The following is a 24763-nucleotide window of genomic DNA, read 5'->3' as shown; positions in this document are numbered from 1 at the left end:
ATTGTCCCCCTTCGAATGCCAGTTCGGTTACAACCCTCCATTGTTTCCAGAGGAGGAGGCGCAAGTTGGTGTTCCCTCGGCCCAGCGCTTTGTCCAACGCTGTAGGCGGACCTGGAAGAAGGCCAGGCGTGCCCTCCTTCGGACCTCCCAGAGATACCAAAGTCAGGCTAATCGCCACCGCCGGACGGTCCCTAGTTTCCGAGCTGGTCAGAGAGTTTGGTTGGCTACTAAGAACCTGCCCCTCCGGGTCGAATCCAGGAAGCTTTCCCAGAGATACATCGGGCCTTTCCGCATTGCTAGAAAGGTTAACCCTGTGTCGTATCGTTTGGTTCTCCCTCGCTCCCTTAGAGTTAACCCCACTTTCCATGTTTCACTCCTTAAACCTGTCTTGTCTTCTCCCTTTGCCCCCCACGCAGACCCCCGCCACCTCCCAGGATCATTGACGGCCAGCCAGCCTACACAGTCCGCCGGATACTGGACTCCCGGAGGGTCCAGAACTCTCTGCAGTATCTGGTGGACTGGGAGGGCTACGGGCCGGAGGAGCGCTCCTGGGTTCCAGCCAGGGACATCCTGGACCCAGGTTTGATCCGAGATTTTCGCACCCTGGGGCCAGGGTGTTCTGGAAGGAACGTCAGAGTCGTTCCTAGAGGAGGGGGTCCTGTCAGCTTCCTGCCTCCTGTTTGTCTCCGGGCCTCTAGAGGTCATCTGTGTTCCCCTCTGCCTTAGTTCTTCCTCATGTGTCCTAATTAGCTTGATCCAGGTCACCTGTGCCTTGTTTCCCCCTTGTGTATTTTAGCTGTGTGTTTTCCCCTTGTTTCTCACTTGGTTATTGCGTCCTGACTATGTGTCTCCTGCTTTGTCCCACCGTGTCTGTCCTAGTAAGTTGTTCAAAGTTATCTTTAGTTTGTTTTTCTCCCCTCGTGGAGTTGTTTTGTTTTGCCTCCTGTTTTGGAACATTAAATCTACTTGCCTGGAGTATTGCCTTGGGTGTTTCATTTGGGTCCTACAACACCTCCTCTGTGGCTAAGGGGTAGTACCCCCAGCTCTCCACATCTGAGACCGGAGTTTCTAGCCCGGCTTGTGACATAAGTATTTGGCCCCCTCTCAATCAGAAAGATTTCTGGCTCCCAGTTGTCTTTTATACAGGTAACAAGCTGAGATTAGGAGCACACTCAGCTTGTTACCTGTATAAAAAACACCTGTCCACAGAAGCAATCAATCAATCAGATTCCAAACTCTCCAACATGGCCAAGACCAAAGAGCTCTCCAAGGATGTCAGGGACAAGATTGTAGACCTACACAAGGCTGGAATGGGCTACAAGACCATCGCCAAGCAGCTTGGTGAGAAGGTGACAACAGTTGGCGCGATTATTTGCAAATGGAAGAAACACAAAATAACTGTCAATCTCCCTCAGCCTGGGGCTCCATGCAAGATCTCACCTCGTGGAGTTGCAATGATTATGAGAATGGTGAGGAATCAGCCCAGAACTACACAGGAGGATCTTGTCAATGATTTCAAGGCAGCTGGGACCATAGCCACCAAGAAAACAATTGGTAACACACTACGCCGTGAAGGACTGAAATCCTGCAGCGCCCGCAAGGTCCCCCTGCTCAATAAAGCACATATACAGGCCTGTCTGAAGTTTGCAAATGAACATCTGAATGATTCAGAGGAGAACTGGGTGAAAGTGTTGTGGTCAGATGAGACCAAGATCAAGGTCTTTGGCATCAACTCAACTCGCCATGTTTGGAGGAGGAGGAATGCTGCCTATGACCCCAAGAACACCATCCCCACCGTCAAACATGGAGGTGGAAACATTATGCTTTGGGGGTGTTTTTCTGGGGACAGGACAACTTCACCGCATCAAAGGGACGATGGACGGGGCCATGTACCGTCAAATCTTAGGTGAGAACCTCCTTCCCTCAGCCAGGGCATTGAAAATGTCTCCAGACCTTAATCCCATATAAAATCTGTGGAAGGAGCTGAAGGTTCGAGTTGCCAAACGTCAGCCTCGAAACCTTAATGACTTGGAGAATGATCTGTAAAGAGGAGTGGGACAAAATCCCTCCTGAGATGTGTGCAAACCTGGTGGCCAACTAAAACAAACTTCTGACCTCTGTGATTGCCAACAAGGGTTTTGCCACCAAGTACTAAGTCATGTTTTGCAGAGGGGTCAAATACTTATTTCCCTCATTAAAATGCAAATCAATTTATAACATTTTTGACATGCGTTTTTCTGCATTTTTTGTTGTTATTCTGTCTCTCACTCTTCAAATAAACCTACCATTAAAATTATAGACTGATCATGTCTTTGTCAGTGGGCAAACGTACAAAATCAGCAGGGGTTCAAATACTTTTTTCCCTCACTGTATGTATTTGTGATTTTCAAGTTTCAAGATAAGATGAGGTTATGTTGATTTATAGCAACCTTTAATAGAATGACTCGTTGACTTCATGCATATTTAAGTGAACATTCAATTAAACCGAATTAAACGTTCACTGCAACACATTTTCCTCATTTACATTTTTACATTTTAGTCATTTAGCAGACGCTCTTATCCAGAGCGACTTACAGTTAGTGAGTGCATACATTTTTCATACTGGCCCCCCGTTCCTCATGTCCTTGTAAAACTGCAGTGTTAACGAGCCAACTAAATATAAGAGTTGTAATTACATTTTTTTGCCTAATCTTTGAAAGTAACAGGAACAAACTTTTATTAGTTTGGTGTCAAAGGTGATGCACAGTTTAATAAAATAAAGACTTATATAGTGTCAGTTCTATATTAACGGATCAATTCAGTTAAATCAAATCAAATCACATTTTATTTGTCACATGCGCCGAATACAACAGGTGTAACCCTTACAGTGAAATGCTTACTTACAAGCCCTTAACCAACAATGCAGTTTTAAGAAAGACTACCAAAAAAGAATCACAAAAAAATACAATATAAAATAAGAAGAAATAAAAGTAACACAAAATTAAAGAGCAGCAGTAAAAATAACAATAGCGAGGCTATATACAGGGAGTATCGGTACCGAGTCAATGTGCGTGGGCACCGGTTAGTCGAGGTAATTGAGGTAATATGTACATGTAGGTAGAGAGAACAGTCTATGAATAGGGTGGCTGGAATCTTTGACAATTTTTAGGGCGTTCCTCTGACACCGCCTGGTATAGAGGTCCTGGATGGCAGGAAGCTTGGCCCCAGTGATGTACTGGGCCGTACACACTACCCTTTGTAGTGCCTTGAGCAGTTGCCATACCAGACAGTGATGCAACCAGTGAGGATGCTCTCGATGGTGCAGCTGTAGAACCTTTTGAGGATCTGAGGACCCATGCCATATCTTTTCAGTCTCCTTAGAGGAAATAGGTTTTGTCGTGCCCTCTTCACGACTGTCTTGGTGTGCTTGGACCATGTTAGTTTGTTGGTGATGTGGACACCAAGGAACTTGAAGCTCCCAACCTGCTCCACTACAGCCCTGTCGATGAGAATGGGGGCATGCTCGGTCCTCTTCTTTTGTCGGGTGTCTGGAGCAAATCCCTCTCGTCCAACTTATTAAATAAAGATTATTTGTCCAGTTCAAGGTGGATAATCGCTGTTCTGATGTCCAGAAGCTCTTTTCGGTCATAAGAGACGGTAGCAGCAACATTATGTACAAAATAAGTTACAAACAATGTGAAAAAACAAACAAAATAGCACGGTTGGTTAAGAGTCCATAAAACGGCAGCCATCCAGGTCATAGTACCATCTCTGCTACTTCTATGGTTTAAAATTATGTCATAAATTGTTTAGATACGAAGAAACACTGTGCTGCCCCCTTCATTGACCTGTCCAAGACATTCAACACTGTGGATCACACCGTACTTATTCAGAAACTCTCTACGATTGGCATAGATCGGGCTGCTTGTAGCTGGTTTGAGAATTATTTAAAAGACAGAACACCGTGTGCACTTACTGATGGCGTTAAATCAGGATTTCTAGACATAACAAAAGATGTCCCACAGGGTTCGATTCCTGGGTCAGTTCTTTTCACTATTTATATTAACAGCATTGGTCTATCTGTACAAAACTAACTTTCATCTGTACGCAGATGACACTGTTGTAGCAGAGATGACACTGTTGTAGGCCCCGTGTATCTCAGTTGGTAGAGCATGGCACTTGCAATGCCAGGGTTGTGGGTTCGTTTCCCACGGGGGCCAGAATGAAAACATGTATGCACTCACTAACTGTAAGTCGCTCTGGATAAGAGCGTCTGCTAAATGACTAAAATGTTGTATACACTCCTGCCCCTACGGCAGCTCAGGCTCTGTTGACTCTTCAATCTGCTTTTACTACCTTGCAGAAAGCCTTGGTTGACCTAAAGTTGGTACTAAATGCTGGTAAAACCAAGTACATGTTATTTTCCAAATCATGTAATAATGTAACTGATGAATTGTGCATAAGTACGTTAGATGGTGCCCCCATTGATTGTGTCCCCGCCTATAAATACCTGGGCATCTTTTGAAAAGCAGGTTGACGAGTTAGTCAAGAAATTAAGAATGAAGTTGGGCTTCTTCTATAGGAATAGGGCTTGCCTTTCATTAAATAGGAGAAAACAGATAATTCAGTCTACATTTATTTCTGTTATAGATTATGGCGATATTATATACAGTGGGGAGAACAAGTATTTGATACACTGACGATTTTGCAAGTTTCCCTACTTACAAAAAATGTAGAGGTCTGTAATTTTTATCATAGGTACACTTCAACTGTGAGCGACGGAATCTAAAACAAAAATCCAGAAAATCACATTGTATGATTTTTAAGTAATTAATTTGCATTTTATTGCATGCCATATTGCATGCCATAATTATTTGATGCATCAGAAAAGCAGAACTTAATATTTGGTACAGAAACTTTTGTTTGCAATTACAGAGATCATACGTTTCCTGTAGGTCTTGACCAGGTTTGCACACACTGCAGCAGGGATTTTAGCCCACTCCTCCATACAGACCTTCTCCAGATCCTTCAGGTTTCGGGGCTGTCGCTGGGCAATACGGACTTTCAGCTCCCTCCAAAGATTTTCTATTGGGTTCAGGTCTGGAGACTGGCTAGGCCACTCCAGGACCTTGAGATGCTTCTTACGGAGCCACTCCTTAGTTGCCCTGGCTGTGTGTTTCGGGTCGTTGTCATGCTGGAAGACCCAGCCACGACCCATCTTCAATGCTCTTACTGAGGGATTGAGGTTGTTGGCCAAGATCTCGCGATACATGGCCCCATCCATCCTCCCCTCAATACGGTGCAGTCGTCCTGTCCCCTTTGCAGAAAAGCATCCCCAAAGAATGATGTTTCCACCTCCATGCTTCACGGTTGGGATGGTGTTCTTGGGGTTGTACTCATCCTTCTTCTTCCTCCAAACACGGCGAGTGGAGTTTAGACCAAAAAGCTTTATTTTTGTCTCATCAGACCACATGACCTTCTCCCATTCCTCCTCTGGATCATCCAGATGGTCATTGGCAAACTTCCGACGGGCCTGGACATGCGCTGGCTTGAGCAGGGGGACCTTGCGTGCGCTGCAGGATTTTAATCCATGACGGCGTAGTGTGTTACTAATGGTTTTCTTTGAGACTGTGGTCCCAGCTCTCTTCAGGTCATTGACCAGGTCCTGCTGTGTAGTTCTGGGCTGATCCCTCACCTTCCTCATGATCATTGATGCCCCACGAGGTGAGATCTTGCATGGAGCCCCAGACCGAGGGTGATTGACCGTCATCTTGAACTTCTTCCATTTTCTAATAATTGCGCCAACAGTTGTTGCCTTCTCACCAAGCTGCTTGCCTATTGTCCTGTAGCCCATCTCAGCCTTGTGCAGGTCTACAATTTTATCCCTGATGTCCTTACACAGCTCTCTGGTCTTGGCCATTGTGGAGAGGTTGGAGTCTGTTTGATTGAGTGTGTGGACAGGTGTCTTTTATACAGGTAACGAGTTCAAACAGGTGCAGTTAATACAGGTAATGAGTGGAGAACAGGAGGGCTTCTTAAAGAAAAACTAACAGGTCTGTGAGAGCCGGAATTCTTACTGGTTGGTAGGTGATCAAATACTTATGTCATGCAATAAAATGCAAATTAATTACTTAAAAATCATACAATGTGATTTTCTGGATTTTTTTTATAGATTCCGTCTCTCACAGTTGAAGTGTACCTATGATAAAAAATTACAGACCTCTACATGCTTTGTAAGTAGGAAAACCTGCAAAATCGGCAGTGTATCAAATACTTGTTCTTCCCACTGTACATGAATGCAGCTACCAGTGTTTTGAAGCCCTTGGACACAATTTATCATAGCGCACTTCGTTTTATAACATCTGACAGTTTTGACACTCTGGTGAGTGTCAAAACTGTCAGATGTTATAAAACGAAGTGCGCTATGATAAATTGTGTCCAAGGGCTTCAAAACACTGGTAGCATCCTTTATCATAAAGTTGGTTGGACCTCGCTAAAAACACGTAGGTCACTTCATTATTCTGTTTTTGTTTATAAAGCCTTACTCAATAAACTACCAATTTACTTAACATCATTGTTGAAATATAGAAACTCGGATTACAACACTAGATCACAGGGTTGGTTAATGCTGGAGACTCCACGTGTATCCACAGAGTTGGGTAAATCTGCCTTTTCCTACCAGGCCCCTATCATGTGGAATAATCTCCAAGTAACGTTTCATTTGGATGTGTTGTTGTCTCTGGGTCCGTTTAGGAGAAAGGCTAGGGATTTTTGTATTGATAAATGTGTTTGTTTTGTTTGATTGTTTATTGTGTATATAATATTTGCTATTTATTTAATTTTGTGTTTTAAATTGTATTTTCTGTATTGTTCCCAGGGCACATTTGCAAATGAGACCTAGGTCTCAATGTGTTTTTCCCTGGTTAAATAAAAGTTAAGAAATGAATAAATATCAAAATATACATACAGCCTAATGAGATTATATATACAGTACCAGTCAAAAGTTTGGACACACCTACTCATTCAAGGGTTTTTCTTTATTTTTACTATTTTCTACATTGTAGAATAATAGTGAAGACATCAAAACTATGAAGTAACACATATGGATTCACGTAGTAACTAAAGAAATGTTAAACAAATGAAAATATATTTTATATTTGAGATTCTTCAAATAGCCACCCTTTGCCTTGATGACAGCTTTGCACACTCTTGGCATTCTCTCAACCAGCTTCATGAGGTAGTCACCTGGAATGCATTTCAATTAACAGGTGTGACTTGTTAAAAGTTAATTTGTGGAATTTCGTTCCTTCTTATTGTGTTTGAGCCGATCAGTTGTGTTGTGACAAGGTAGGGGGGTATACAAAAGATAGCCCTATTTGGTAAAAGACCAAGTCCATATTATGGCAAGAACAGCTCAAATAAGCAAAGAGAAACGACAGTCCATCATTACTTTAAGACATGAAGGTCAGTCAATATGGAACATTTCAAGAACGTTTCTTCAAGTGTAGTCGCAAAAACCATCAAGCGCTATGATGAAACTGGCTCTCATAAGAGCCGCAACAGGAATAAAAGACCCAGAGTTACCTCTGCTGCAGAGGTTAAGTTCATTAGAGTTATCAGCCTCAGAAATTGCAGCCCAAATAAATGACCACAGAGTTCAAGTCACAGACATATCTCAACATCAACTGTTCAAAGGGGACTGTGTGAATCAGGCCTTCATGGTCGAATTTCTGCAAAGAAACCACTACTAAAAGGACACCAATAAGAAGAGACCTGCTTGGGCCAAGAAACACGAGCAATGGACATTAGACCGGTGGAAAATTGTCCTTTGGTCTGGAGTCCAAATTGGAGATGTTTGGTTCCATCTGCTGTGTCTTTGTGAGACGCGGTGTGGGTGAACGGATGATCTCCGCATGTGTATTTCCCACCGGAAAGCATGGAGGATGAGGTGTTATTGTGTGGGGGTGCTTTGCTGGTGACACTGTCTGTGATTTATTTAGAATTCAAGGCACACTTAACCAGCATGGCTACCACAGCATTCTACAGCGATATGCCATCCCATCTGGTTTGGGCTTAGTGGGACTATCATTTGTTTTTCAACAGGACAATGACCCAACACACCTCCAGGCTGTGTAAGGGCTATTTTACCAAGAAGGAGAGTGATGGAGTGCTGCATCAGATGACCTGGCCTCCACAATCCCCCGACCTCAACCCAATTGAGATGGATTGGGATGAGTCGGACAGCAGAGTGAAGGAAAAGCAGCCAACAAGTGCTCAGCATATGTGGGTACTCCATCAAGATTGTTGGAAAAGCATTCCAGGTGAAGCTGGTTGAGGGAATGCCAAGAGTGTGCAAAGCTGTCATCAAGGCAAAGGGTGGCTATTTGAAGAATCTCAAATATAAATATATTGTGATTTGTTTAACAATTTCTTGTTTACGACATGATTCCATATGTGTTATTTCATCGTTTTGATGTCTTCACTATTATTCTACAATGTAAAAAATAGTAAAGATAAAGAAAAACCCTTGAATGAGTAGGTGTGTATTTCATTTTCAATAAATGTGCTAAAGCTTCCCCCCAATTGTTTTCATTATGATGTATTGTGTGTAGATGTGTGAGATTTTTTTTTATTTTGAATTCAGGCTGTAACACAACAAAATGTGGAATAAGTCAAGGGGTATGAATACTTTCTGAAGGCACTGTATATGGGTGTCATCCATGCTTATGCCAAGTCTTACAACTGCACTTTACCTATTGGTATTCATTAAAATGTTATAACATAAATTTTTTATTAACTATTCTGGTCAGGCCATTCGATGTGGTAACACTTCCTCCTAGACTTACTGTGTAGTGTCAGAGGAACCAGACTGATCTGATGCATAATTTATCATAATGAAAGTTTTTATTAGGACTGCTGCCTTGCTTAGTCCATATCCATCTGGCAGATTTATTTACTCGATACCAGTTGGTGTTTTCAAGGATCAGTAGCAACTGTTGTTAACATTCTAGGCCGCAATTACAAAGCTGCACTCTCTAACCCAATAATTGTAAGATGCAGGCGATTTGTGCTGCGCAATATAAATTGGGCACAAGATTTTAAGTAATATTCAATGCAACAATATAGCTATTGTCATTATCATCTAGCTTTGGATATTTCCCAATTTCTTTTTTATTTTATTTTTTATTTCACCTTTATTTAACCACGTAAGGCAGTTGAGAACAAGTTCTCATTTACAACTGCGACCTGGCCAAGATAAAGCAAAGCAGTGCGATGAAAACAACAACATAGAGTTACATATGGGGTAAAAAAAACATAAGGTCATAAAATACAACAGAAAATATATATACAGTGTGTGCAAATGTAGCAAGTTATGGAGGTAAGGCAATAAATAGGCTATAGTGCAAAATAATTACAATTAGTATTAACACTGGAATGCTAGATGTGCAAGAGATTATGTGCAAATAGAGATACTGGGGTGCAAAAGAGCAAAATAAATAACAATATAGGGATGAGGTAGTTGGGTGGGCTAATTTCAGATGGGCTGTGTACATGTGCAGTGACCGGTAAGGTGCTCTGACAACTGATGCTTAAAGTTAGTGAGGGAGATAAGAGTCTCCAGCTTCAGAATTTTTTTTGCAATTCGTTCCAGTCATTGGCAGCAGAGAACTGGAAGGAATGGCAGCCAAAGGAGGTGTTGGCTTTGGGAATGACCAGTGAGATATACCTGCTGGAGCGCAGACTACGGGTGGGTGCTGCTATGGTGACCAATGAGCTAAGATAAGGCGGGGATTTGCCTAGCAGTGATTTATAGATGGCCTGGAGCCAGTGGGTTTGACGACGAACATGTAGTGAGGACCAGCCAACAAGAGCGTACAGGTCACAGTGGTGGGTAGTGTATGGGGCTTTGGAGACAAAACGGTTGGCACTGTGATAGACTACATCCAATTTGCTGAGTAGAGTGTTGGAGGCTATTTTGTAAATGACATCGCCGAAGTCAAGGATCGGTAGGATAGTCAGTTTTACGAGGGCATGTTTGGCAGCATGAGTGAAGGAGGCTTTGTTGCGAAATAGGAAGCCGATTCTAGATTTAACTTTGGATTGGAGATTCTTAATGTGAGTCTGGAAGGAGAGTTTACAGTCTAACCAGACACCTAGGTATTTGTAGTTGTCCACATACTCTAGGTCAGACCCGTCGAGAGTGGTGATTCTAGTCGGGTGGGCGGGTGCCAGCAGCGTTCGATTGAAGAGCATGCATTTCGTTTTACTAGTGTTTAAGAGCAGTTGGAGGCTACTGAAGGAGTGTTGTATGGCATTGAAGCTCGTTTGGAGGTTTGTTAACACAGTGTCCAATGAAGGGCCAGATGTATACAAAATGGTGTCGTCTGCGTAGAGGTGGATCTGAGAGTCACCAGCAGCAAGAGCGACATCATTGATATATACGGAGAAAAGAGTCGGCCCAAGAATTGAACCCTGTGGCACCCCCATAGAGACTGCCATAGGTCCAGACAACAGGCCCTCCGATTTCACACATTGAACTCTATCTGAGAAGTAGTTGGTGAACCAGGCGAGGCAGTCATTTGAGAAACCAAGGCTATTTAGTCTGCCAATAAGAATGCGGTGGTTGACAGAGTCGAAAGCCTTGGCCAGGTCGATGAAGACGGCTGCACAGTACTGTCTATTATCGATCGCGGTTATAATATCGTTTAGGACCTTGAGCGTGGCTGAAGTGCACCCATGACCAGCTCGGAAACCGGATTGCATAGCGGAGAAGGTACGGTGGGATTCGAAATGGTTGGTGATCTGTTTGTTAACTTGGCTTTCAAATACTTTCGAAAGGCAGGGCAGGATGGATATAGGTCTGTAACAGTTTGGATCTAGAGTGTCACCCACTTTGAAGAGGGGGATGACCGCGGCAGCTTTCCAATCTCTGGGGATCTCAGACATTACGAAAGAGAGGTTGAACAGGCTAGTAATAGGGGTTGCGACAATTTCTGCGGCTAGTTTTAGAAAGAAAGGGTCCAGATTGTCTAGCCCAGCTGATTTGTAGGGGTCCAGATTTTGCAGCTCTTTCAGAACATCAGCTGTCTGAATTTGTGTGAAGGAGAAGCGGGGGGGGGCATGGGAAAGTTGCAGCGGAGGGTGCAGAGTTGGTGGCCGGGGTAGTGGTAGCCAGGTGGAAAGCATGGCCAGCCGTAGCAAAATGCTTGTTGAAATTCTCGATTATTGTAGATTTATCGGTGGTGATAGTGTTTCCTAGCCTCAGTGCAGTGGGCAGCTGGGAGGAAGTGCTCTTATTCTTGGTGACAAGTCTGTCCACTTAAAATGTCTGGACATTTCGTATTTTATTGGTTTGTTTCCAATGGCCATTTGAGAAGTTCCATCTACAATAATGTTCTACTTACCAGATCATAAGGTTCTTTATTGCATTCATAATGAGGTTTTTCTATGAGGTTATGGATATTAATTAGAATGTCTTGTTTTCGTTCCAACATAATTTCACACTCAATTTATTCAGATATCTTTGCAGAAATGTAGCACAATATAAAGTCTTTCACTCTATTACAACTCAGTTTTTAGCTGTACAATCCATGAGGCTATACAATGATTTCCCATTAAAATGATTTATACAGAAGGGCAATTCGAGGGTAACAGAATTACACTGACTCTCAGATTTCACTTCAAAATGTTACCAAACAAAAACCATTGATTTCAAAGTTTAATAAACCATACAACCAATGATTTACATACACTAGATGACTAACAGGGGGCGCTGCGTTGAAGCCACCACGTCACCATCTTGGCACACCCTCGCCATTGTAAAACATCCTTTGGAAGCTATAGAAATGCATTTACTAATGTCTACATTTGTTTTTGCCATGTTTATTCTTTTACAGACAAGTTAATAAATACTTTTAAATTATACTATGTGAGCTAAACATGAACATTATATATATAATTTTTTTCCCTTAAAAGTAGACTCAGCGATATGACATAATGCAGAAAGTAAACAGCATAACCGAACCCGTGCACATGCGCAGATACTGTGTGTGACTGTGTGAGAGCAAAGTCTTGCATCTTGCTCATCTCAATATCTGCAGTGCTGCTCGTGGCAACGTAATTTCACTGAGTCTACCTTTAAAGTATAATTTTTAGAAAGGTCTAATGTTACTATCCCCACTAGAACAACAAAAATACTTTTCCACATTTTATTACGTTACAGCCTTATTCTTGTTACGTTACAGCCTTTTTCCCCTCATCAATCTACACACAATACCTCTTAATGACAAAGCAAAAACTGGCTTTTAGAAATTTTAGCAAATATATTAAAAAGAAAAAAGAAAAATACCTTATTTACATAAGTATTCAGACCCTTTGCTATGAGACTCGAAATTGAGCTCAGGTGCATCCTGTTTCCATTGATCATCCTTGAGATGTTTCTACAACTTCATTGGAGTCCACCTGTGGTAAATGCAATTGATTGGACATGATTTGGAAAGGCACTCACCTGTCTATATAAGGTCCCACAGTTGACAGTGCATGTCAGAGCAAAAACCAAGCCATGAGGTCGAAGGAATTGTCTGTAGAGCTCCGAGACAGGATTGTGTCGAGGCACAGATCTGGGGAAGGGTACAAAAAAAAAAAATCTGCAGCATTGAAGGTCCCCAAGAACACAGTGGCCTCCATCATTCTTTAAATGGAATAAGTTTGGAACCACCAAGACTCTTCCTAGAGCTGGCCGACCGGCCAAACTGAGCAATCGGGGGAGAAGGGCCTTGGTCACAGAGTTCCTGACGGGAGAACCTTCCAGAAGGACAACCATCTCTGCAGCACTCCACCAATCAGGCCTTTATGGTAGAGTGGCCAGACAGAAGCCACTCCTCAGTAAAAGGCACATGACACCCCGCTTGGAGATTTCCAAAAGCCACCTAAAGGACTCTCAGACCATGAGAAACAAGATTCTCTAGTCTGATGAAACCAAGATTGAACTATTTTGCCTGAATGCCAAACGTCACGTCTAGAGGAAACCTGGCACCATCCCTACGGTGAAGCATGGTGGTGGCAGCATCATGCTGTAGGGATGTTTTTCAGTGGCAGGGACTGGGAGACTAGTCAGGATTGAGTGAAAGATGAACGGAGCAAAGTACAGAGTGATCCTTGATGAAAACCTGCTCCAGAGCGTTCAGGAACTCAGACTGGGGCGAAGGTTCACCTTCCAACAGGACAACAACCCTAAGCACACAGCCAAGACAATGCAGGAGTGGCTTTGGGACAAGTCTCTGAATGTCCTTGAGTGGCCCAGCTAGAGCCCAGACTTGAACCCGATCGAACATCTCTGGAAAGAACTCAAAATAGCTGTGCAGCGTCGCTCCCAATCCAAACTGACAGAGTTTGAGAGGATCTGCAGAGAATAGGAGAAACTCCCCAAATACAGGTGTGCCAAGCTTGTAGCGTCATAACCAAGAAGACTCGAGGCTGTAATCGCTGCCAAAGGTGCTTCAACAAAGTACTGAGTAAAGGGTCTGAATACTTACGTAAATGTGATATCCGTTTTTTATTTTATTTTCATTTGGTTAAAAAAAAACTATTTTTGCTTTTTCATTATGGGGTTGTGTGTAGGGGAATAAAGCAATTTAATCAATTTTAGAATAAGGCTGTAATGTAACAACATGTGGAAAAAGTCAAAGGGTCTGAATACTTTCCGAATGCACTGTAAATACATGTAATTTTGTCCTTGGAACATTTAATTGAAATACTGTAGAATTCTATTCATTCCTATGGAGGACTGCTTCTTCTGGGGAGTGCCAATATGGCCGACCGGTGGCTTCAAAGCCTCTCATTGCCCAATACATTCCATCAGCAATCCAGGGTTTATATACAACATTGAAGTCAGTACAGGTGCATCAATGCTGGGACCGAGAGACTGAAAAACAGCTTCTACCTCAAGACCATCAGACTGTTAAACAGCCATCACTAGCACATTAGAGGCTGCTGCCTATAGACATAGACTTGAAATCACTGGCCACTTTAAGAAATGGAACACTAGCCACTTTAATAATGTTTACATATCTTGCATTACTCATCTCATATGTATATACTGTATTCTATACTATTCTACTGTATCTTAGTCCATGCCGCTCTGACATCGCTCGTCCATACACTACCAGTCAAGAGTGTGCAAAGCTGTCATCAAAGCAAAGGGTGGCTATTTGAAGAATCTCAAATATAAAATATATTTTCATTTGATTACATTTATATTTACATTTTAGTCATTTAGCAGACGCTCTTATCCAGAGCGACTTACAGGAGCAATTAGGGTTAAGTGCCTTGCTCAAGGGCACATTTACGTCATTTAGCAGACGCTCTTATCCAGAGCGACTCACCAATTGGTGCGTTCACCCTATAGCCAGTGGGATAACCACTTTACAATTTGGGGGGTAGAAGGATTACTTTATCCTATCCCAGGTATTCCTTAAAGAGGTGGGGTTTCAAATGCCTCCGGAAGGTGGTGAGTGACTCCGCTGTCCTGGCGTCGTGAGGGAGCTTGTTCCACCATTGGGGTGCCAGAGCAGCGAACAGTTTTGACTGACAGTTTTGACTGATTAACACTTTGTTGGTTACCATACCATATGTGTTATTTCATAGTTTTGATGTCTTCACAATTATTCTACAATGTAGAAAATAGTAAAAATAAAGAAAAACCCATGAATGAGTAGGTGTTCTAAAACTTTTGACCGGTAGTGTATATGTATATATTCTTAATTAATTCCTTACTTAAGATTTGTGTGATATGGGTATATGTTGTGAAATTGTTAGATATTACTTGTTAGATATTACTGCCCTGTCGGAGCAAGAAGCACAAGCATTTCGCTACACCTGCAATAATATCTGCTAAACACGTGTATGTGACCAATAAAATGTGATTTGATTGTGATTTGATTTTAATGAGCTCCGCCCCCAGACAAGACCACATTTGGTTGGTCTGGACCAGACCTAATCTGAACCAATCATAGACGTCTATGTTTCACTAGCGGGTGGTAGGTGTCATGGTAGGTGACAGTAAGAGCCGGAAGAGGTGACATTAACAGAAGAGAGAGAGAGAGAGAGAGAGAGAGAGAGAGAGAGAGAGAGAGAGAGAGAGAGAGAGAGAGAGAGAGAGGCTGTCCAGACTGTTTTCACAGTCTTGCTTTGACCCTCCAGATGATAGAAAGAGAAAGAAAAACAGTTATTAGCTGAACATAACAGTATTCCAGTGGAAGGGAGGACAGTAGCAGGTTACTCATCTGTGGTTTGTGACTACTATCAGTAAAAACACTATAACTAATTGGTAGGTCTACCCTTTCTTGTTACTTCTGTGAACTTTCATTATCCTCCCTCCTCATGAAGGAGAGAAATTTGAAAATATCTTAAAGATATGTGGGTTTTTGGTAACGGAATTACAAGGCACAATGCAATGTTTCTTAAACTTACAGAAGGCAAATAATTTATCCAAAACTAAATATACGTGTTGATATTTGTTGGCAGGGGTCTTTACTTCAACATTACTGTGGGAATACTTTTTCTGGTAGATATGGTCTAAGACCCCTTTTCGATCTGTTTGACCAGAAATCATTTTTGGGATGGACAATGGTTGAAAAATCTATATACACTGAACAAAAATATAAACACAACATGTAAAGTGTTGGTCCCATGTTTCATGAGCTGAAATAAAAGATCTCAGAAATGTTCCACATGCACAAAAAGCTAATATCTCTCAAATTGTGTGCACATATTTGTTTACATCCCTGTTAGTGAGCATTTCTCCTTTGCCAAGATAATCTATCCACCTGACAGGTTTGGCATATCAAGAAGCTGACTAAACAACATGATCATTACACAGGTGCACTTTGTGCTGAGGACAATAAAAGGCCACTCTAAAATTAGCAGTTTTGTCACACAACACAATGCTACTGATGTCTCAAGTTTTCAAGGAGCATGCAATTGGCATGCTGACTGTAGGAATGTCCACCAGAGATGTTGCCAGATAATTTAATGTTAATTTCTCTACCATAAGCCACCTCCAATGTCATTTTAGAGAATTTGGCAGTATGTCCAACCGGCCTCCCAACCGCAGCAAATGGCCACTGGCACGCCAGAGAAGTGTGCTCTTCACGGATAAATCCCGGTTTCAACTTTAGCGGGCAGATGGCAGACAGCGTGTATTGCGTCATGTGGGCGAGCAGTTTGCTGATGTCAATGTTGTGAACAGAGTGCACCATGGACGCGGTGGGGTTATGGTATGGGCAGGCATAAGCTACGGAGAACGAACACAATTGCATTTTATCGATGGCAATTTGAATGCACAGAGATACCGAGACGAGATCCTGAGGCCCATTGTTGTGCCATTCATCCGCCGCCATCACCTCATGTTTCAGAATGATAATGCACGGCCTCATGTCGCAAAGATCTGTACACAATTCCTGGAAGCTGAAAATGTCCCAGACCTGCATACTCACTAGACATGTTTGGGATGCTCTGGATCGACGTGTACGACAGTGTGTTCCAGTTCCCACCGATATCCAGCAACTTCGCACAGCCATTGAAGAGGACTGGGACAACATTCCACAGGCCACAATCAACTCTATGCGAAGGAGATGTGTCGCACTGCATGAGGCAAATGGTGGTCACACCAGATACTGATTGGTTTTCTGATCCACACCCCTACTTTTTTTTAAACTGATTTCCTTATATGAACTGTAACTCAGTAAAATCTTTGAAATTGTTGCATGTTGCGTTTTTTTTTCAGTGTATATGCCTTAATTTCTCAAAAATATAGACTCATAGCTTTCATTTGAAACACTCATAGCTTTCATCTGAAACACATTTTGACATGTTCATATGAACTTTACATGTTAGTGCCCATGGGTCCTTTTACATGGAAATGCACAGAAGTAGAAAAACACAGAAAATGTTAACAATTGAAACATAAAAAATTATTGAATGTTAAAATACATTCTAATGTGTGCCTGGGAGTTTAGCAGTATTTAAATTTTATTTTATACTGTAGGCCTTTTAATTCTGTAGCTCGGGGGGTTCCAAATATACTTCCAGTTTGACACATTGTGTGACTAACAAAGGATCCCATCACAGCTTGAAAAGCCTTTATTCAATGACAACAATACCTGTCTGCCTGGAAAAATTCACCAAAGGGGAAATATCACAGGACCTAATCACTTTACACCACCTCATTTGCAAGGGGCTATAATTAATTGAGATGTGTAATAAGTGCAGAGATGATTCATTCACTCAATGAATCCTGTGAAATTCAAAGCTTTGACATTTGAGGGAGTAAATTCTCAAGTCAGGCAAGACAAAAATATCAATTACCTCGGCTTCAGTGACTCACTCCTGCCACATACTGTGCTGTATTAAAATGTAATTACCATGTAGTTTGCACATAGACGTGATATGAATTATTAGCATATGTGTGAGATAAGTGCAGGTTGTCCATTGAGTGTCCATTACCTTTTGCCTATTTGGTTGTTTTCCTGTGATAAGGAGGATGCCAAAAGTAAATTCGGATCAATAGTAGTGTTGCACGCTATACCGAAACTTCGGTACTTAAAAAATAAAATAATTGGTACTAGAATTTTGGTTACATTCGATACTTCTGTCAAATGTGTCTCATGTGATTGAGAGGATCAAGTCTGTATCAGTGCAGCCACTTTATAGCGTGAAGAGCAAAGTGCCTGCTCCACTTACTTATTCATTGCTAGAGCTGTCTGGGCTGCATTGTTAGCTACCCACTCATGCTGCAGAGAAGTTAATGATGCAACACGGCATGTAGGAATGTTGAAGCTGTTAATTACTGTTCGCAAAACAATGTCCTTACAGGCTAGAACACTTTTACAATGGAAGACGACACCGGTAGCTTTACATGTAGGCTAACTTTCCTTGCAAGCTTACAGCCGAATTCACTACCCTAGTACTTTGTTTGTGATAATATGCAAACCATAATGCAAAATATGCTGATTTCAAAGCTGATTGTCACCAAAAACGTTATTAATTCACTTTGTCTCCTTCGCCACCAAAAACACATTCACTTCTTTGTCTCCCGTCTGGTTTCCACTACATTCCATAGCCACAAAGTCAGATTCCACAGCCACATTCTGCCTTGCAAATGAGTCATTACTTTCTTAAAGAGACAGCACACACTTTTATAAAAGAAGAGATTGCTTCTTCTATGCAAATGTTGTTGATCATTACAATAACATAATATGTTCTTCTAGCAGTTGCCAATAAATAAGTCCTAAATGGAAGGGATTGTTTGTCATCTGTAGCCCCATGAAATCAGCTAAAACAAGCTCAATAACTCAATGCATGCACACACTCCTATTGAATAATATGCATTCACCTGTTTTGTGAATAGACCTAGGCTACATCTTGAATTACACAGTTTATTAATAGATATTTACCATTCAAATAAATTATTACCATTATGTTGTTTTGTAGTTTGATTGGTAAATACAAAGTCAAACTGATTGTATGATTGTATAATTGATTCATTAATGCATACATGGCTGTCTCAAAATGTTTTACATAACAATGTTAAATGTAATAATATTGAACTCAAAAGATGCCTAACGATTGAACAGCTGAGTAGCTGAGTTTATCAAATTCAATAGAATTCAGCAGTAAGTGCTAGAGAAGCAACTCCCAGGCAAGCTGTTTGAAGATTAACTTGGAGTAATGGAGATCTCAGTGACAGTGAAGAATAGGCAGAATCAGCTGATAGTAATGATGTTATCAGTCACTCTGAGTATGGTCTCAGACTCAGACAGACACATGAAGTGTCTGGAAAGACCACTGAACGAGGTTGCTGAGTACACCGAGGAGAATACTGTTGTTGATGTAAAGTTGGGCCAAGGGAAATGCTCAACCATGGCACAATGGGTAAGTAACAAAACTATTAGGCTTGGGCGGTATACCATATACCAGGGTATTTGGAAATAGCCGCGGGATGGATTTTCAATGCGATCAATACTGTTGAATCGATTTTTTGAAGTTTTTCAATACATTTTAATATTTGTAGCTCCAGTCAACTTGTGCAATACGTTAGGAGATTAAGCAGATCGCGTTCTTCATTTCACCTGTCACATTATTTTACATTATCAAGCTCACCTTAGCGCCCCAGTCACATGTTTGTTTGTAAATAGCACGTGTTAGTTTGTAAATAGCACAACAGGAGAAAGCGGGAGCAGGTGAGTCCAGCTGTGTATTGAAAGGGGTCGCGTTTTATAACGAAAGTCTGTGTTTTTTTTTGTTTCGATAAAGTGATCAGGGACGTGCAACTATAGTTTTCCATCACAGAAAATACATTAGTGCAACACATTCGGCAGAAATGTACTTAATTTTCATCAGATGAAAACAGAAATGCAACGCTATTTGGCTGGCAGCCACACACGTAAATGAGCTTACAATGAAAAAGCAAGGTATTGTTTGCAAAAACAATGCATGGCCATCATATTTCCATTGTTTATCATAGAAAGAATGTTGCCAGCTACAGTGCATTCTGTAAATATTTAGACCCCTTGACTTTTTCCACATTTTGTTACGTTACAGCCTTATTCTAAAATGGTTTAAATAAATAAGAATGTCCTCATCAATCTACACACAATTCCCCATAATAACAAAGCGAAAACAGGTTTCTAGAAATATTTGCTAATGTATTAAAAATAATAAACAGATACCTTATTTACATAAGTATTCAGACCCTTTGCTATGAGACTCGAAATTGAGCTCAGGTGCAATCTCTTTTCCATTGATCATCCTTGAGATGTTTCTACAACTTCATTGGAGTCCACCTGTGGTAAATTCAATTGATTGGACATGATTTGGAAAGGCACACACCTGTCTATGATAAGGTCCCACAGTTGACAGTGCATGTTGGAAAGGCACACACCTGTCTATGATAAGGTCCCACAGTTGAAAGTGCATGTCAGAGCAAAAATCAAGCCATGAGGTCGAAGGAATTGTCCGTAGAGCTCCGAGACAGGATTGTGTCAAGGCACAGATCTGGGGAAGGGTACCAAAAGATTTCTGCAGCATTGAAGGTCCCCAAGAACACAGTGGCTTCCATCATTTTTTTAAATTGAAGAAGTTTGGAATCACCATGACTCTTCCTAGAGCTGGCCGCCCGGCCAAACTGAGCAATCGGGGGAGAAGGGTTTGGTCAGGGTGGTGACCAAGAACCCGATGGTCACTCTGACAGAGCTCTAGAGTACCTCTGTGGAGATGGGAGAGCCTTCCAGACGGTCAACCATCTCTGCTGCACTCCACCAATCAGGCCTTTATGGTAGAGTGGCCAGACAGATGCCACTCCTCAGTAAAAGGCACATGACAGCCCACTTGGAGTTTGCCAAGAGACACCTAAAGGACTCTCAGACCATGAGAAACAAGATTCTCTGGTCTGATGAAACCAAGACTGAACTCTTTGGCCTGAATGCCAAGAGTCACATCTGGAGAAAACCTGGCACCATCCCTACGGTGAAGCATGGAGGTGGCAGCATCATGCTGTGGGGATGTTTTTCAGCGGCAGGATTAAGGGAAAGATGAACGGAGCAAAGTACAGAGAGATCCTTGATGAAAACCTGCTCCAGAGCGCTCAGGACCTCAGACTGGGGCGAAGGTTCACCTTCCAACAGGAAAATGACCCTAAGCACACGCCTAAGACAACGCAGGAGTGGCTTCGGGACAAGTCTCTGAATGTCCTTGAGTGGCCCAGCCAGAGCCCGGAATTGAACCTGATCAAACATCTCTGGAGAGACCTGAAAATAGCTGTGCTGCGAAACTCCCCATCCAACCTGACAGAGCTTGAGAGGATCTGCAGAGGAGAATGGGAGAAACTCCCCAAATACAGGTGTGCCAAGCTTGTAGCGTCATACCCAAGAAGATTTGAGGCTGCCAAAGTTGCTTCAACAAGTACTGAGTACTAACTCCTGAGTGGCGCAGTGGTCTAAGGCACTGCATCGCAGTGCTAACTGTGCCACTAGAGATCCTGGTTCGAATCCAGGCTCTGTCGCCGCCGGCCGCGACTGGGAGACTCATGGGCGGCGCACAATTGGCCCAGGGTAGGGGAGGGAATGGCCGGCAGGGATGTAGCTCAGTTGATAGTGCATGGCGTTTGCAACGCCAGGGTTGTGGGTTCGATTCCCACGGGGGGCAGGTATAAAAAATATATATGTATTCACTAACTGTAAGTTGCTCTGGATAAGAGCGTCTGCTAAATGACTAAAATGTAAATTAAAGGCTCTGAATACTTATGTAAATGTAATATTTCCTGTTTTTGCTTTGTCATTACGGGGTATTGTGTGTAGATTGATGTGGGGGGGGGGGGATGATTTAATCAATTTTAGAATAAGGCTGTAACGTAACAAAATGTGGAAAAAGTTAAGGGGTCTGAATACTTTCCGAATGCACTGTATGTATAACTTTATGAGCTGGATTGCCTGTGTTTGCAATTCGAAATGTGCTATTACTTGTGCTAATTTTGTTAGCATTCTGGTAATAGACTCCCAATAGGCTTTTTTTGTGTTTTTTGGCGCCCCCTTATGTACTAAGCCGGTAATACGTATATCCCGGTATGAGAGAAGGACTGTATGACGATATGAAAATCTGGATACCGCCCAACCCTAAATTACTGTAATTATCATCCCTCTACTGCACTTCAAACAAGTGCCATTGCAGACAACAACACACAACTGACTGACAGCGCTTGACTTGTTTCAAGTGCATCCTTCACAGAGCTCAGCATGAATCAGAACGGTATAATTCAGCGGAACATTTCTAAACCCAGCAAACCATGCTGCGGTGACACACTGTAGCCTACATGTCAGTTCAGGGAGTTTTAGTAATATATATATAGATATATTTTGTCTCCTTGTTTATATTATGACCTTAATTTAACTCTGCGCTTGAATCCTATCCCGAGTTCCATGACCACTTCCGCTTCTCTCACTGTCGCTAAGTTCCGCTGGATAATTGAAAAAAGATCAGTTGGCTCTCTGCATTATCCTGGGCCTTTAGGCTAATTCCCAATGATTTGCAAAAGGAGTGGAATTTACTGTGTACAACAAGAGCCTAAAGGCATCGCACATGGCATCAATAGATGCTCAAGCGGCACATACAAAAAGCTGAAAATATCACAGTTTCCAGTAGGCTCTAGCTACATAATGGCCAAACTGGGATTGACCAAAATGTGTGTTAACAAAATGAAACATGTGATGAGATGAACAAAAGCATCTTCTGAGATCTTAGAACAGCAACAAGGCTTGGGAAATAGTCGGTAGCACTTTACCAAAACAAGTTACAGTTAATCACAATGGAAACATTGTTTGCCCAGATACAGTAGGTATCCTGTAGATATCCTTGTTTCTCAGGTAATGGGCAGTGTTAGCAGACAATGTTTGGGAGGTGGAGATGTTTCCTAATAAACCAGTCAATCAATTCATCAAACGACCACAGAGACACTACAATACTATTTCAGTGATCAAAATCTACATCAATATAAATGGTGTATGAGACATGGCAGGTGAATAGGACACAGACAGCATCTGACAGTACTTTTACCATGTGAAATATGACAACAAAGACATGCTTACACTAACCACATGTCCTCTAGTCCAGTGGACAGAGTTAAATCTGACACTGTTCTCTCAGAGGCAGATGACTGCATGTCATTTCCATTCAGACTTCCTCTTTTGCTCCAGGGTGAAAACTGCAGTGCCTGAAGTATTTGTGCAATCTCTACACTGCCCCAACCACTGGATGATTGATCCAATTCTATGACAAAATGCAAAATACTGCCCCCATGGAGGAAATAGTGCAAAGCACTGACCATCAAGTAGCAAGAGGCTAGAGAAGTGAAGGCACCATAGTGAACAGTGTGAAAAATAAAGCTTGCTCAGTGACAACGATTATTATGACAAATCTGTAAACAGAAATGGCTGATATCAAGATACAATATCACCATTATTGAAAATAGGTCCTAGTAGTATTAGACTAGTAGTAACAGCAATAATATTGTATTTTGTTAATTAGCTGTGGAATGTTTAATTTGGATGGCAATGACATGTTTGTTATCTGAAAGTCTGAAAAATCGATAGGTAAATGCTTTTAAGTGTGAAAATGACCATGTAATAACACAGTTATAACTGGTCTCTATAAACTGCAGTAATGAACATTCTAAAATAACTAAAACACTGAGCTGGTGGCTTGATTTATATGCATGCAGTTGTGGCACATAATTCCAATTAACGAATTGGCGATTTTGTATCAGGGCACACAATGCTGCCTTCTCGTGACGTTATGTCTCCCAGTAGTCAAACTTTGAATTCCACTTGCACTTGACTTTCCGCATCCGTGTTGAAGCAAAATAACCTGTCTGTCCACACGCGCTTCAAAGTTTCTTGACAACATCACCGTGCAAAATGTGTATGTGGTAAACATAGAATGGCCTAGAAAAAATTAATGGATACTAAATGTATAAAGTTCGACATGTTGCACTTGCAAGAAGTGAATCATAATGATTTACTAGGCTGCGCGAAAGTGTTTTGAACAGTAAACAACAAAAAGGTTACACAAACATGATGCGACTAAGCATCCGAACACAAAACTGTTGAAAGTGTTAGCCAAAAACGCATGAAAAATATCAATTTACTTACCGAACAACACTATACTTATCAGACTGTCCTGTAAAATGGTCCTTGGCGATATCACATCAACCCACTCTCATTCCGTCCTCTCATATCCTCAACACACAGCTGCTGGTAAAGGTTAGTGACGTCAACGTACTCCGGTTAACGTCGCTGTTCTGGAATTGCCAGCAAACTGCACATTTAAAGTGACAGATCATGTGTTGATGACAAAATTGACATACATCTGGACATCACGTGCCACCTTTCAGGGACATTTTTTTGCAGCTGAAAAAAATTCTCATCAACTAACACATTTCAAGTCAATTGCAGCTATTAGTCAGTGTAATTCGCACAGGCTCTGTATGAATTAGTAAATGCATTATATATTTCCAACCAGCTCTCTGAACTCATAGACCAGGGTTCCCCAACTGGCGGCTGCGGGCCGAATTAAGCTTTTATGTTTTATTTTTCTTTACTTTGTTATTGTTGGACATAAAATAATGTAAAACCGCCCAGGAAATCAGCTCCAAGTGATATTAATTTTGGAAATCTGTTCCAAGTATTCCCACGCATAATAGAGAGACAAGTGATCATATACAAATGTAGGCAAGGTTTGAAATGATTTTGTTTTGGTCAAATATTATATCTGTTTGGCCTTTTTAAGTCAATTTGCAGTCTGCAAATTATTTGTAATTATTGTAACGACCCTGTATTGTGTTCTGTGTTCATGGATGTGTTATCGTTCTCATGGGTACTAGCAGGGGTTAAATATGCCGGGACAGATGGAAAGGTTGGGGGGTATGATGGGTAATCCCGCGGGATTTTGGGAATGATTAAATAGGGGTTACGGTCTCATATCTCTCTCTTCGGTTCGGGACCCTTGATTTGACATGTTCTATTTGTGTATGTTCGAGGTTTAGCGGCGTGGGTTGTGGCCTGAACAATAGCCCATTTAGGAATAAACCTGTGTTCTGCCTGTACACCTGGTGCCCGTCTCTCTTTTACTTTATGACTCAGCTGGGTCATTACATTGGTGTCAGAAGTGCTTTCGAACGACGGGATAGATCGAGATTAGGCGAGTTAGCTGTTTCAGTATAGGCCGTGGTTAG

The 24763-nt window shown here is 41.8% G+C and overlaps 1 protein-coding gene across 1 annotated transcript in view; it reads right to left on the bottom strand.

Moving 5' to 3' along the window:
- Positions 1 to 23801, bottom strand: part of LOC121554923 (PTB domain-containing engulfment adapter protein 1) — a 150349-nt gene extending 126548 nt beyond the window's left edge. The window contains exon 1 of the mRNA XM_041868651.2: positions 23682 to 23801. The gene's annotated coding sequence lies outside the window, so the exon portion shown is untranslated. The remainder of the gene's footprint in view (positions 1 to 23681) is intronic.
- Positions 23802 to 24763: the final 962 nt, after the last annotated feature.

Source organism: Coregonus clupeaformis, chromosome 4 (assembly GCF_020615455.1).
Source record: "Coregonus clupeaformis isolate EN_2021a chromosome 4, ASM2061545v1, whole genome shotgun sequence".
NCBI lineage: Eukaryota > Metazoa > Chordata > Actinopteri > Salmoniformes > Salmonidae > Coregonus > Coregonus clupeaformis.
This window is presented reverse-complemented; position numbering and strand designations above follow the sequence as displayed.